At 38.4% G+C, this 15,167-nt stretch overlaps 1 pseudogene; it reads left to right on the top strand.

The window, feature by feature from the left end:
- LOC149149001 (sucrose synthase 1 pseudogene) lies at positions 1–390 on the top strand (annotated as a pseudogene).
- The last annotated feature ends 14,777 nt before the right edge of the window (positions 391–15,167 follow it).

Genomic DNA, 15,167 nt, shown 5'->3' with positions numbered 1-15,167 from the left:
ATGAATCATGCAGATTTTATTATCACTAGCACATATCAAGAGATTGCTGGAAGCAAGGATACTGTTGGCCAGTATGAGAGCCACACTGCTTTCACCCTTCCTAGTCTTTATCGTGTGGTTCATGGAATTGATGTTTTTGATCCCAAATTCAACATTGTTTCTCCTAGAGCAGACATGCAGATTTATTTCCCTTATACAGAGGAGCAGCATTGTCTTACTGCTTTACATGGTTCAATTGAGGAACTCTTGTTCAATCCTGAACAAACAATTGAACACATGTGTGTTTTGAATGACCATAAAAAGCCCATTATCTTTTCTATGGCAAGACTCGATAGAGTGAAAAACATGACAGGACTGGTTGAATGGTTTGCAAAGAAAAAAAACACTTGAGGGATACTGTCCTCCACATTTTGGGGAGGAAACCATATACAGAATGCCCATTCTGATTAGTGCACAAGCCAAAACAGAGCGTGAGGAAGCAAGATAGTGAGGCAGAGAAGAAAACTAAGGGTAAGGAAGCTAAGGGAAAGAAAACCTAGGGCAAGCCATCACAGGAAAAGCCACAGGAGAAGCAAGAGGAAAAGTAAGAAAGAAAAGAAGGAAGAAACAGAGAGGGAAAAAACAAGTTTAATCCATGGAAATTGTTACAGGTTGCAGGAACACAATGCGGAAAGGGGGCCTCCCAACACAAGCAGAAGGGTCCCTACCAAGTTCCCAGGCACCCTCACATCCATCCCCTCCATGAATACTCAGTTTTTCAGGGTTCGGACACATTCTAGTCATGGTTCAACCTTCTACAGGAAGCTACAGAAATTTCTACAGGAAGTTCTATATTGCTACAAAAAACATCCTATAGAGCCTTTGGGCAAGCCAGAATCGATTATGGAGAGGGATTTGAAGCTTGAAGTTTGTTGAGGAGGCATGCAACCACTCTTTTCTTCCATCCTCCCCTGGTTTCATCTCCTTTCACCACCATTGCCACCATCTGATTGAATATACTTGCATAATCATACCAAAGTTGAAACTTTTGTAGGAAAAGGAGCACAGGAAGTGGGAAGAAGCAAAGAGAAAAGCATGGTTTCATGACTGAGAAGAGGACATCACTTCAGAAGCTTAGCATGGCAGGGAGGCCACCAAGGCCATCAAATATGAGGAGATAGATTGGTTGCTCAGAGGATGAGCAACACTCTCAGTAGGGGGTGATGATGAGCCCCAAAAATGGATAATTATATGGGCTCATTCAACCTCCTAATTTGACTTAATCCACCATTCTCATTAGTTTATTGCATGTTTTTTATTATATTTATGCTAATAGAGTGAATTGGGTTAGTCATTATGCCAACAAGTCTAATGTGTGCTTTGTGTAGCCTTTTTGGTCAATTTGGAGACAAAATTGAAGGTTTTAATGAGCACTTGGCAGCCAAATTCGTGGGAGAACAAGGGAGAGGATTTGTAGGAAGGTGTCCCCTTCATTTATGGGCCCTTACCTCGAATTCTCCACCATCAACTCAGAGTTCAAGGGCCACCAAATCAATTACCACAAGGGCAGCCAAGCAAGTCAAGTAGGACTGTTGTTAACTGCAAGTTTTGGGTAGCCGAGTCCCTAAAGTTTAGGAGGACTGTTGGGGTCCTCAATTTGTATAAATAAGAGGGCTTAGGGCCTCATTTCAGTTAGTCACTTTATAGCCATTTTGTAGTCATTTTTTAGTCATGGTGTAGGCAGAAGTTAGCTAGTTTGTAGTTCGATTTTTAGGCAGTAGATTAGCTTTGCTCTAAGCACATTTTCAAGTTCTCCTTGTGGACAGTTTTTGGAATGTAACATTTCTTGCTCAATAAAGATGAATCTAGCTTTGCACCAGCTCTAAATCTCTCTTAGGAGGCTATATCTCTTGGGGTTGGGCCCATCTCAAGTGCCTAGTACCTCCTTTGTTTACTTTCATGTGTCTTTGCTGCATTCTTACAATAAAATCTGCTATTTAGATTTAAATCTTGTTTTGTTATTTAGGTTGTTTTTTATGAGTAAAATAACTTTTCATGCTCAGATTTAGTTGATCAGTTGCTAACAGAAAAAGCTTCAAGAAAAGGGCCAACAAACATCTGTGATTTCACCTCTCCCTCAGTGGGATCAGGAGCTGTGACTAGGATGACTTTGTTGCCCACAAAAACACTAATTTTTCTTTGCCATGCAATCACTAGTGTTTGATCTTCATGTGTAGAATTTGGTTACAAGTTCAGACTTTCGTTTGCTTAGTTTCATGAGTTAAAATACATGGTTTCATTGCAGGTCACACTTCTGTTCATTCTCTTTACTGACAGCTAGCAAATTAGGTCAACGTAACTAGGTCTTTGAATTTACAAGTCTTTGTTGGTTCATATTGGAAAAACGACTTGCAAAGCACCTGTACCACTCCTTCATCTGCTTATTCGCCATCAGCACTATCCACTCCACCCTCTACTTAGAATCCTTACCTCACGTTTGCCACATTTGCTCACATAACCCTAGTTTTTGTACATCATTGTTCATCCTTCTTTGAGCCGACTTAGCTATCTACACCTTCTCACCACTCCATCCACCAGTCCCTGGGCCACTTCAAACCCATATCCTACCTCCATATCCATTCATGCATCTTCCCTCACTCACCCAGCCTCCAAAATCCAATTTTTAAACATCCTGTAGAAATTTCTGAACATCCTGTAGAAATTCCTGAAACATCCTGTAGAACCCCTGTAGACTTCCTGTAGAAGCTCACGAATGAGGTTTCTTGATAGCCAAACTCTGTGAAACTCTCTGGAAGGGTGTTAGGGACCCCTTAGGCCCTCTCTGAACCTTCCCAACCTCTTCCAAGCATTCCCTCTCACCAATCCACCTCTGCACAGTAAAAAACAGTTAAATTGTATGCATGATAATTGTGACGACTTAATCAAAAATACAAAAAGATGTTTTCTTCAGATAGAGGTAGTCTAGACACATGTATTTTACCTTCATAGAAGTAATGGCATCTCTTTCAATAGTTTTCATTCTCTCCTTTGCATCAATAGGACTAGCTGGTAGAATTAGGGTTTGCTAGGGTTTGCGTTTTCCTTCAGTTTTTCAATCTCTTTTCACAAATAGATTAGCTTCCTTCGAGTTAGCTTTCATCCATCAGTTAAAAAGCTTCTTCTGAGAACTCATAGAAGTTGGCTTAACCTCCTAGCGGACTTGTGCCGTCTGACCAAGTGACAGCTGCGGCAAGAGCTAGTACTTGTGCATACAACACCGTCGCTTCCAAGTTTGTTACGAACTACCGGGTTGATAAAATTAAAGAAGGGAGTTCCAGGAGTTGTAGCATTATTCCTACAATACTGGGGCCCACCAACCGGCGGTTAGTTGAGGCAGTCTATAACATTTTTGGTGCTTCCCTTTTTGCACTTAATGTTCAAATGGAATTGTTGCAAGTATGTGGACCATTTTTTATGGCAATCAATCTGCAACTTCCCTTGTGTCTGTATGAACGACAAGGGTTAGTGGTGTGTGTGGATGATTGTTTCCTTCCCTAGAATGTAATGCTTCCATTTTTCACAGGCCTACACAATGGAATACATATCTTTGTCATAGGTGGGATACTTTCAGACTGTGTCTGAAAGTGTCTCACTATGACATGCCACTGGATGCCCCTGTTGAGTAACAACTGCACCAATAGTAGAGTCAGAGGCATTTGTCTCGATCTCAAATGGTTGTTGCAAGTCTGGTAATGTGAGAACTGGTGTAGAGAAGAGAAAATGCTTCAACTTGGTAAATTCCTTCTATTGGGATTTATACCAAAAGAAATTTTCTTTCGCTCCTCCCTTGGTGACTTAACTCTAGGGCCAAGTGATATGAGAGAACCCCAACATGAACCTGCGGTAGAAGTTGGCAAGGCCCAGAAAGCTGTAGAGCTCTGTTAGAGTGGTTGGGGTTGTCCAATCCCAAATGACTTGTATCTTTGTCGGGTCCACATTCACACCCCGCTCATCAATGATGTACCCTAAATATTGAACCTGGGTCATACCAAAAGTGAATTTCTCCAAATTGGCACACAACTTTTGTTTCTGTAGGGTTTGGAGGACCTGTCGAATATGGTGGAGGTACCCTTCCCAACTCTAGCTGAAGATGACAATTCCATCCAAATACACCACTACAAATTAGTTGGCGAAGGGTCACGAGATGTATTCCATCAGCCTCATGAAGATTGCAGGGGAATTTTTCAACCCAAAAGGCATGACCAGCCATTCAAAAAGGCCCTCCTTGGATTTAAAGGCAGTATTCCACACATCGGAGGGTTCGATTGGTACTTGGTGATAACCAGACTTCAAGTCAATCTTACTGAAATATTTGGCCCCCTTAAGCTAGTCCAGAAGGTTATCAATCCATGGGATTGGATACTTGTTTTGGACAGTGATATTGTTCAGCACTTGATAATCAATACAGTATCTCCAGGTCCCATCCTTCTTCTGTACCAACATGATTGGGCTCCCACAGGGTGATGAACTTAGCCTAATGTGCCCTTTCTGCAATAGATCTTAAATTTGCCTCTTGGTTTCATCTTTCTCCATAAAAGAGCATGTTATGAAACCAGCTCACAAAAGGATAGAAAAGAGAGATCAACGCCTTAGAATTCAGCCTCTTTGAGGGGGCAACCTCCTTTGCATTACACAAATGAGCAATTCTTGGATGATACAAATGAAAAAACCTCCTTTCTATATATAGGAGTCTAAGGAGTCACAATATAACCTAGCCGACCTAACAATAATAATATAAAGCCACAAAAATAACAATAGAGGGATTCTATGGGGCACAGTAATAAAAATATGGGGACAATAGGAGCACAACAATATTAATAAGGGATACAACTACAATAGTAATGGGGTAATCACTAGTATTATAGGGACCTAACATGCCCCTCTCCTTCAAAAAAGTGTTGTCCTCAACGCTTGAGTAGTTTTGGATGCTTCTGTATAAGATTCTCATCCTCCCATGTGGAATCTTCAGCGGATAAGTTCTTCCACTTGATGAGATACTCAAAAATTGATTGATTTCATAGCTGTCGAGTTCTTGTTTCTGTGACTTCTTCCGGTTCCAATATAATTTTTCCTTCCTTGTCAAGTTCTAGCAATATTGTTTGAACTGGGAGCTTGTTGCCTATAACTTTCTATAAACATGAAACATGGAAAACTGGGTGCACTCGAGACATTGCAGGAAGCTCCAATTTGTATGCCATAGTACCAATCTTTTGCAGCACCTCGTACAGACCATAATACTTTGGTGATAATTTATTATCCTTCTTAGCTTGCTTGAGTGACATTTGTTTATATGGTTGTAGCCGTAGGAATACCCAATCACCTACATGAAAACTTCTTTCGCTGCGATGTTGATCTGCTGCTTGTTCCATTCTATTCTTTGCCAACATGAGGTTATCCTTTAAGAGTTGGAGGACTTGTTGTTGATGTTCGATGTGATGTTCCACTACTTGAACCTTAGAATTTTCTCTTAAATATGATGTGATGGACGGTGGCTAATATCCATAAAGTGCCATAAATGGGGTCATTTTTGTTGTTGTATGGAAGGAAGTGTTATACCACCATTCATCTAGAGGCAACCATTTGACCCATTGTGTCTGTTTATCATATACAAAGCAACGAAGATATCCTTCCAAACATTTGTTTACTATCTCAGTTTTCCCATCAAATTGAGGATGATAAGATGAGCTATGAGCTAATTGAGTACCAAGACAAGAAAATAATTCTGTCCAAAAATTTCCAGTGAATCTCTGTCACTTACAATAATCTTTGGGTTTCCATCTAGCTTCTGAATTGTTTCCATAAATGCAGTAGAAACTGTACTGGCTTTAAATGGAAGTGTGCATACTTGGTAAGTCTGTCAATTACCACGATGATGACACTCTTTCCCTCAAACTTGGGTAAACCTGTGATAAAATCCATTGAAACCTCCTCCTAACATTGGCTTGGAATGGATAAAGGTTGTAATAGACCCGAGGTCTTAATTTTTTCAACTTTTCTTTGTTGGCAAACCAAACATTCCGCCACAAACTTTTGAATATCTGATTTAAGGCCATCCCAAAAAAATTCCTTCTTAACCCTATGGTAAGTTTTTAAAAATCCTGAGTACCCTCCTAAGGGAGAAGCGCACAATTCCATAAGAATCTTTTGTTTGAGTTGTGAATTCTTACATAGGTATAAGTGATCTTTGTATCATAATGAATCATTTTGCCAACTAAATGTATTAGATGTACTGGAATCTTGTTGTATCTTTCGAATAAGTTCCCACACTTCATCATTATTCCATTCCTCCCTTGCTTCATTTATCCAATCTGGTTGGATAATAGAAATGGCGCACAACAATGCTTCCACGTCCTCGTCCTTTCTTGAGAGTGCATCTGCAACCACATTTTTCTTCCCTTTTTTGTAGATGATTTCAAAGTCATAACCCAACATCTTTGTGACCCACTTTTGTTGCTCTTCAAAGGATAATCTTTGTTCTAAAAAGTATTTAAGGCTATCATGAACCGTTTTTACCTTGAAGTGTCTTCCCATTAGGTAGGGTCGCCATTTCTTAAGTTCATGTAGTATTGCCAACATTTCCTTCTCATAAATAGCTTTGTGTAAAAGCTTTCCCTTGATTAGACGACTTTCAAAAGTAATGGGTCTTTCATCTTGTATTAGAACGGCACCAATTCCATTTCCTGAAGAATCACATTCCACAATAAAGGTTTTTGTGAAGTCCGGTGTAGCTAAGACATGTGCTTGGCACATTGCCTCTTTAAGATGTTCGAAGGCCTTTGTTGCTTCTGGAGTCCATGAAAATGCATCTTTCTTCAATAATGTTGTTAGAGGTGCTACTATTCTCCCATAATTCTTAACAAACTTGCAATAATACCCTGTCAACCCGAGAAATCCTCGTAGATGCTTTATGGATGTGGGGATTTTCCATTCCTTAATGGCTTTAATTTTGATAGGGTCTACCTTAAATCCTTCATGAGATCCAATATGACCCAGATATTCCACCTCTTGTACTCCAAAGAAACATTTGGATCTTTTTTCATATAATTGTTTCTCCTCCAATAGTTGTAGCACCCTGTCAACATGTTCAACATGATCCTTCCAAGACTTGCTGTAGATTAGTATATCGTCAAAAAATACTAACACAAATTTTCTAAGGAAGGGTTTGAAAATGGAATTCATCAAACCTTGAAATGTGGAAGGTGCATTGGTAAGGCCAAAAGGCATGACCAAAAAATCATAATGACCCTCATGAGTTCTAAATGCTATTTTTGGAATGTCTTCAGTCTTCATTCTGATTTGATGATATCCTAAACGAAGATCCAACTTGGTGAAGTAAATTGATCCATGCAATTCATCCAATAATTCATCAATGACAGGAATGGGAAACTTATCTTTAATAGTGAGCTTGTTGAGCTCCCTATAATCTGGACACATGCGCCATGATCCATCCTTCTTGTGCACCAATACTACTGGAGCAAAGAAAGAACTTTGACTAGGTTGAATTATACCAGCCTCTAGCATTTCTGCAACCATACATTCAATTTCACTCTTTTGGGCATAGGGATATCTGTACGGCTTGATGTTTGGAGGAACACTTCCTGGAATCAGATGAATAACATGATCATGATCACGAATAGGTGGGAGACCTTTCGGAGTCTCAAATACCTTGGAATGATTGTCCAAGACTTTTTGGAGATCTAGAGAAATAGATGACTCCGATGTGGAAACATCTAGCGAACATAATTGTGCAATTACACCTCTTTGTTCCTTTTTTAGAAGCTTTGTTATACCGTTAGAGCTGATTATCTTTCCTGGTTTCCCTGCAATACCCCTTAATTCAACTTCCTTTCCTTCCACAAAAAAATTCATGAAAAGTTCTTGAAAATTAAAAGCTATTGTACCCAAGGATTGTAGCCATTGGACTCCTAGTACAACATCAGCACCTCCCATTGGAAGGGAAAGCATTGGGCTAGTTAATACATATTCTCCCATGGATAGCTTGATATTATGGCACTTTCCAGAGCAATTTATCGTTCCTCCATTTGCAACCATCACTTGACACTCTGGTGTTGGATATAGGAATCAATTCAATTATTTTGCTACCTTACAATGAATAAAATTGTGGGTGCTTCCTGAATCAATCAACACTATTACCTTTTTTTTCTTGATTTGTCATTCTATCTTGATGGTTTGAGGAGTGGTAATTCCATCCAATGCATTACAAGATATAGTAGGATTCATTTCTTCTTTATCTAGGCTTTGTTCCTAGAGTATATCCTCTTCTTTTGACCTTTCTTGCTCCTTTTCTTCTTCCTCTTCACAATCTATGTAGAATAATTTCTTCTCAGCACACTTATGACCTTTAGTGTATTTGCTATCACAACTATAACAAAGCCCTTTTTCTATTTTTTCTTCCAATTTTTGTGGTGTCAAACTTATAGGTTGTGGAAGGCTAGGGGTAACAACACTTCCATCTTTATAGTTGTGACTAGTATGCTTCCTGGTTGCCATAATTTTGCTTTCCATTTTTCTTGCTAACCTGAATGCCTTCTCTAATGAATCAGGTTCCCAAAGGTGAACATCATGTTGGATATTATCCTTTAAATTCCCTATGAACACATCAATCCTATGCTCCTCTGGAATATTTTTTAGCCTTATGTTCAATTTTTGGAACTCCTCAATGTGCTCCATTATTGAACCCTTTTGTTTGAGACTTATCAATTGGCTAAAAAAGGTGTTGCTTTTTGTATCCTCATAATGTGTTGTCAATTCTTCCATAAAAATTGCCCAAGTGATAATTTGTTTACGAGAGCAAATCCATTGTTACCATACAAACTGATTTGGTTCCAAATATAAAGTTGCAATACATACCTTTTGTGTGTTTTGCACATTATTGAGATCGAAAAATTGCTCCATCTGTAATATCCATGTTGCAGGATCTTTGCCATCAAACTTCCTCATATCGATTTGTGGAATATGGTGAGTCTTCGATCCAACATTAGAATCTATGGAATCATGATTAACATTTCTTTTGTTCTCATCATGAGTTTCTACCCTTTCACCATTAGTGGCCATTTCTTGTAGCAACTTATTCATATTTATCTTCAATTCTTCCATCTTATCATTCATGCCGTCAATTTTAGCGTCCATGCCATTCATCTTAGCTTCCATGCCATCCATCTTAGCTTCTACGCCTTTCTTTAAACAATCCATATTAGCTTCTATAACTTTCTTTAAACCATCCATCTTAGCTTCTACATCTTTCCTTAAACCATCCATCTTAGATTCTGTTGCTTTTTGTGCAAGTGACACTTGTTGAACTTGGTCTCATAATTTTGATATATCATGTTGCATTTCTTCCTCTTCTTCATGAGTCATGCTAGAGATTTCATGTTGCTTACTAGGTTTTTGCATTTTCTTTCCTCAGGGCATCAATTACCGATAATAATGCTTTACTATGCCCTTTGAATTCCTTCAAACTAATTTTTCAAACCAAGCTTATGCAAAAATTTAAAAAAAACTACACACCTTTTTTCACTTTGTAGAAGCTTGATATAGAATCTGATGTATCTCTGCAATTTCGAATCATCCAGCTCTAAAATTGCGACCTATAGTAGCACTCTGTGTACTCTTTCGAATGCCACAAGTCTGATCCAAATTGGATTCTCCAAGAAAGAGTTATGCACAATCTCCCAAGATGACTTGATTATAGACCTTTCCAGAAGAGCGAACTTGTATGAAGTGCCACGTGTCACTATTTCAACCTTTGACTCTAAAAAATATATACAAGAAACTACAGTCCGTCCTATTTCTATATCTTCTTACAAAATTTGAATCTGATGCTCAGAGAGAAAGTTATGACGATTTTCCCTAGGTCACCTGTTTGGAATGTAATTCAGGGGTCTGCAAAAATACCAACTTCCTCAGGTCATATCTCTGCAAATATAGCGCGAAAAGATCTGAAATTTGGACCCGAGGTTTAGTACGATTTCATCTCAAATGGGTTTTTTTTTTTTCTTCTGAAACGTCACAGAAAGAAAGTTATAGTGAAAATGCCACGATGACCTTTTTGGAGCAACGAAACCCTAGAATCCAAAGCTCTGATACCAAATGTTATGAAACCAGCTCACAAAAGGATAGAAAAGAGAGATAAACGCCTTATAATTCAGCCTCTTCGAGGGGGAAACCTCCTTTACATTACACAAATGAGAAATTCTTGGATGATACAAATGACAAAACCTCCTTTCTATATATAGGAGTATAAGGAGTCACAATATAACCCAGCCGACCTAACAATAATAATATAAAGCCACAAAAATAACAATAGAGGGATTCTATGGGGCACAGTAATAAAAATATGGGGACAATAGGGGCACAACAATATTAATAAGGGATACAACTAGAATAGTAATGGGGTAATCACTAGTACTATAGGGACCTAACAGAGCATCGATAGATCATTCCATTGGGTAGTGGCATACCCGGGGTTAGATCAATGGAGTGCTTGACTTGACTATGTAGAGGTACCCTTGTGGGTGAGGTGAAGATATTCCTGTACTCCTCAATAATCTTGTCCATCTATTATTGTCATGTATAGGAGCTCTTTCTGGAAGTTGTGGCCACAATCTTCTTCTTGCCCTAAGGGAAAATCATAAGGAAAACAAATTTTCTGGTTTGGGAATTGATATTACTGTATTGCTTCATAGTGAAAAAAGAAATGGCGATAGGCAGTGCTACCTCTGGTATCATGTAAAACTTATCACCCAAAGTAATAATAGTGTGAGGCATAAACTCATACACAACCTATCGCTTCCACAAGTATGGTTAGCCTAATAATACATCACAAACTTCAAGAGGAGCAACATCACACAATACCTCATCCATGAATGGCTCAATGTTGTAGGGAGGATGACATTGTTGGCTAAAGCGTAGATCTCGCCCTCGGTGAAGCCACCTGATTGTTGGTCACTTTAATTGCTTATTGAATTAAACAACAAAGTGCGACATAAATTGTCAGCCCAGGGAAGTCTTGTTATTTCAAAGGCAACTGTGTACTATATGCACTCAATTTTAAAAGCAACAAAAGTTGTAGTACAAACAAATAACACCTTACTTTAACAAATTGAAGCTCCACTCTACATTACAACAATTATACTCTATTGTAGATAACTATCAAAGAATGCTTAATTCCATTCAAAGAGTCATATAATGGAAAATAATCAATCTGCAAAGGAAAGCAATGGTTGTGCTGTAACAGAGAGTCAGGACCCTATCCCCAGAGCGGGAATCTCCAGTACTTGCCTCTGATTAGCTAGCTTACCAATTCACTCTGTAACTTAATCACCAGTGAAACACTCATGAATTAACTTTGAATAATACAACAATCAATTGAGAAAGAAACAGAGTTTGAGCAAAAGGTATTATAAACAATATTCAGCAAGCAGTACTTGTTAACAAGGCATGAATAAAAGACACACTACAGAAATATAATGGGTGAATTTTGTGATGAAGGTGGGCCCTGTCCTTCTCACAAGATTCCCCAGGAGACAAGAACTAGAAAAAGATGTTCAAAACAAAATTTTATTCATCCATCATATGTCATATTACAAAAAGAATTCTAGTCCTGTTCCTTCAGCTACGCCTTTTTCCACAGTCTCCCCCTTCTAATGTAGATGTCTCCACTTTATAAAGAGGATACATCTATTACACAAGATTTACATTATGGATTCTATTTTAACCCATTATACAAAAATAGGGAAATCAATTTCCCATCAACAAAATGTTGTTACAGTAATACTGTCTTTAGATTATAGGCATTACATCCAGTGTAACAGCTTCCTCGGTGATCAATCTAGTTCCTTTGTTGCTGTCAAATTTAGAATGCAAATCTCAGCTATTTCAGCTTCGAGATTCACGTTCTGTTTCTATTGTTTCAGTAACTGCAAAAATAGTCTCGCAAACTCTAGGTTGTTTCAGCAACGCGGACTGCACATCATTCTTTAATTGTTCAGCACTTAACAATTTAAATATTAACTATGAAGATATCGTGATTATATGCTAAATATAAAACGTATAGTGATGAGAAGAATCATTACATACCTTTGGGATAATTGGGTTAAAACACTAACAAGGACTTTTAAATGTAGGTTGAAAAGGATGGTATCATGGCAAAATGTATGGTCAAAAAGGGACAATATGAGGTCCTAACACCGATGGTGTACAACTTCAGGTGTGATGTGGTCGGTAAACCCAACCGCTTCATGACCTCTATTACAATGAGTTTCTTTTGGCTCTCGTTGTCGATAATGAACTGTATCGGTGAACCCTTCACCCACATCTATGAGTGGAAGAGTCGCTCCCCCTCCTTTGGATCTTCGAGCTCATCCTTCTAGATATTAGTGGTGGCAACATTGGCACTAGGTTCCACATCGATAGTCTGCTTCCCTTTTCCATTCTCTTTATCAGTTTCTGACTCACATTCTGAACATGCATCTGATTCAGATGCCTTCAGTTTAGTCATCAGTGACTACTTGGCTCAACACTCACTTGTGTCGTGAGTGGGGCTCTTATAGAACTCACACCATTTCCCTATGTCCTTATTTTTCTTTGTGTTTTTTTCTTCACTTACGGCTTCAACGAATTTTCCTGGGTCACCCCACCTTGGCTTTGTACTTTGTTTTGTGGCTTGGGGGTGCCTTTCCCTTCCGTCAGATTCGCAAATCCAAATTTTCGCTTCTTCTATTTAAATTTTTGTTCGATCTTGACAGTGTATCGATAAGTGACACCAAGCAAGGAGATTTCCAGGAACTCCATCACGTCCCAGATGTACTTGTGTAGATAGTCATCGTACTTGAGTACCAAATTCCGCTTAGAATCCTTGATACCCAGCTTCATGCGAAGGGTATGGAAAAAATTTGTGAACTCCAGCACATCTTGGTCCCTTCCCTCCTGCAATGTGGTACACTTTATGTATTTATCTTCATAGCTCCTGAAATGGTAATATTGTTCGTTGATGGCGTCTCGGAAAAAATTCCAAGTGGGTGCGGCTAAAAATAGTGAGGATTCCCTCTCGTCCTTTTGTTCACAATAGGTTTCCCACCAGTCCCTGATGTGTGGGGCTGCTTTGAGAAGTGTAAAAGTAATATTTCCCTAATTGGAAAATTCATGAACTCAAAAATATCCTTCCAATAGATTTAACCATCTATCTACAGCATCACATCTATCTAGCCTTCAAATATGGGAATATCAAAGTTAACTTGTACCTTAAAAGGAGATGAGCCTCTAGAGTGGTTTTTGGATGAAGATGTGTCACTTGTGGGTAGCCGCTAAAGGATCTAGGCAAGGTTGTCCTTCATCGCATTCCTCTGTCACTTGAGCGCTTCCTCAAGCAATATTTTGAAGGGATATCTTTCCCCCTCACCTTTAGTTTCTTCCACCATGGGAGGTCATCGGGGTTTGCGAGGCTAGTCTTGCAAAGGTTCAGCCAGTTTGAGCCCTAACTCTTTACACCCTCACCTTGTTGGGGACATACAAAGGAAAACAGAGAAAGAGCATACCTCTCTAATACCACTGATATGAACTTATGCACGAACGCAGCAAAATACAAAAATACACATATACAAAGAGATGCAGAAGAAATAAAACTTTATTTCATTAATTTCAAAGAACTGAAATATGCCTACATACAGAAATGGAAATAACTAGCTCTGACGATGGTAGCTTATCTTTGAGAAGATATGTGTTGGATACATACCTCTAAATTGTGTTAAAATGAGGTTTGAAGGCCTATTTATTATTTATTAACAATGGAAAACCCTAAACATCCAAAAACCTAAACCTAAGAGATGAAGTACCCAAACTATGGGCCACGTTTGGATAAATTGGTACATCAACTTCTCGGGGTTGTAAATTTGGCATATGATCTTCATTTGACGGACAAAATACCTCATTAGAAATATCTATCTAAGGACTACAATTACAAATTTTAATTGAAAACATTACTAAATGACTATGTTTTCTCATTTTCCAAAAAACGTTGCTTATGGCCTCAAAACAGCTCCGAAAGTTTAGGCCCTAAAAAGCTACCAAAAATATTAAATTGTGCTACAATTAAGGAAAATGAAAAACTAAAAGAAACAGTGGTGGGGGTCCAAGTGGAATAAGCAGGTGGCCACCAATATCCACCTTTATAGAAAACAATCTACAATTGAATTGTCTCATAAAAGAGTAACATACCTCCTTCTAACCATTAACTATTCAAATGTGCTTCTTATCATGACTATGCAGATAACCACCGGTATCAATATGTTGCAACTGTATCTTTTTATCTTGCATCCATACTTTCCCTTTGCCCTTAATCTCAATCCTAGCTATAGGATCAAGAAATTAACAAGCATGTGCTATGGTATGTACACATTTAAGAAGGTTTATAGAAATGTATCTCATCATTAAGGATTGAAACATCTTGATTCAACATAGAAAATCCAACCTTATGATGCCAAAATTTTAGCAAAACCTCACTATGCTCACAAATGGATTTCACTACCCTATCATACTTCAATAACCTAAATAAATCCATCCTATTCTCGACTAAAGCTAGAGAAACCCAAATTTTATTATCTTTAAGAAGCTAGAGAATGACATGAACAATAACGAAGACCCAAGGTTAAGAAAACCCAATTCCGTCATGCAAATTGGGTAATAATATTATCACCAACAACTCATATTAGGGTCGGTTTAACTTGAAAACCCATAAATGTGAGACATACAAAAATGATAAATAATGACCATCATACCTAGAAGTGAAAAATTGACAATAACATGACCCGATAGACCCCACAAGCAGATACGTAATTTGGAATTCTCTTGGGTTGCCAAAAAATCATTCTCCCACCATTTAACATGATGCAAAAAACACCACCTCCTAAAGTCGAAGCATGAATTTGATCATTTGAGGTTTGATCGATTCATTACAAAGAATGGTGAGAAACTACAAATTCATCGAACATAGAGAAAATCTAATATCCCGCCTATGCTCACTCAATATGGCATTAAAAAGGTATTCATTTCCCCCATGATAAACCATAACTAGCTCCTCCACATGTAGAAACTATTGAGGCCGAGGGAGG

This window comes from Pinus tabuliformis, chromosome 9 (assembly GCF_031772625.1).
Source record: "Pinus tabuliformis cultivar Carrire ecotype Pingquan chromosome 9, CPIR1, whole genome shotgun sequence".
Lineage (NCBI taxonomy): Eukaryota > Viridiplantae > Streptophyta > Pinopsida > Pinales > Pinaceae > Pinus > Pinus tabuliformis.
Note: the sequence above shows the minus strand (reverse complement) of the source record. Positions and strands in the feature narration are given on the sequence as shown.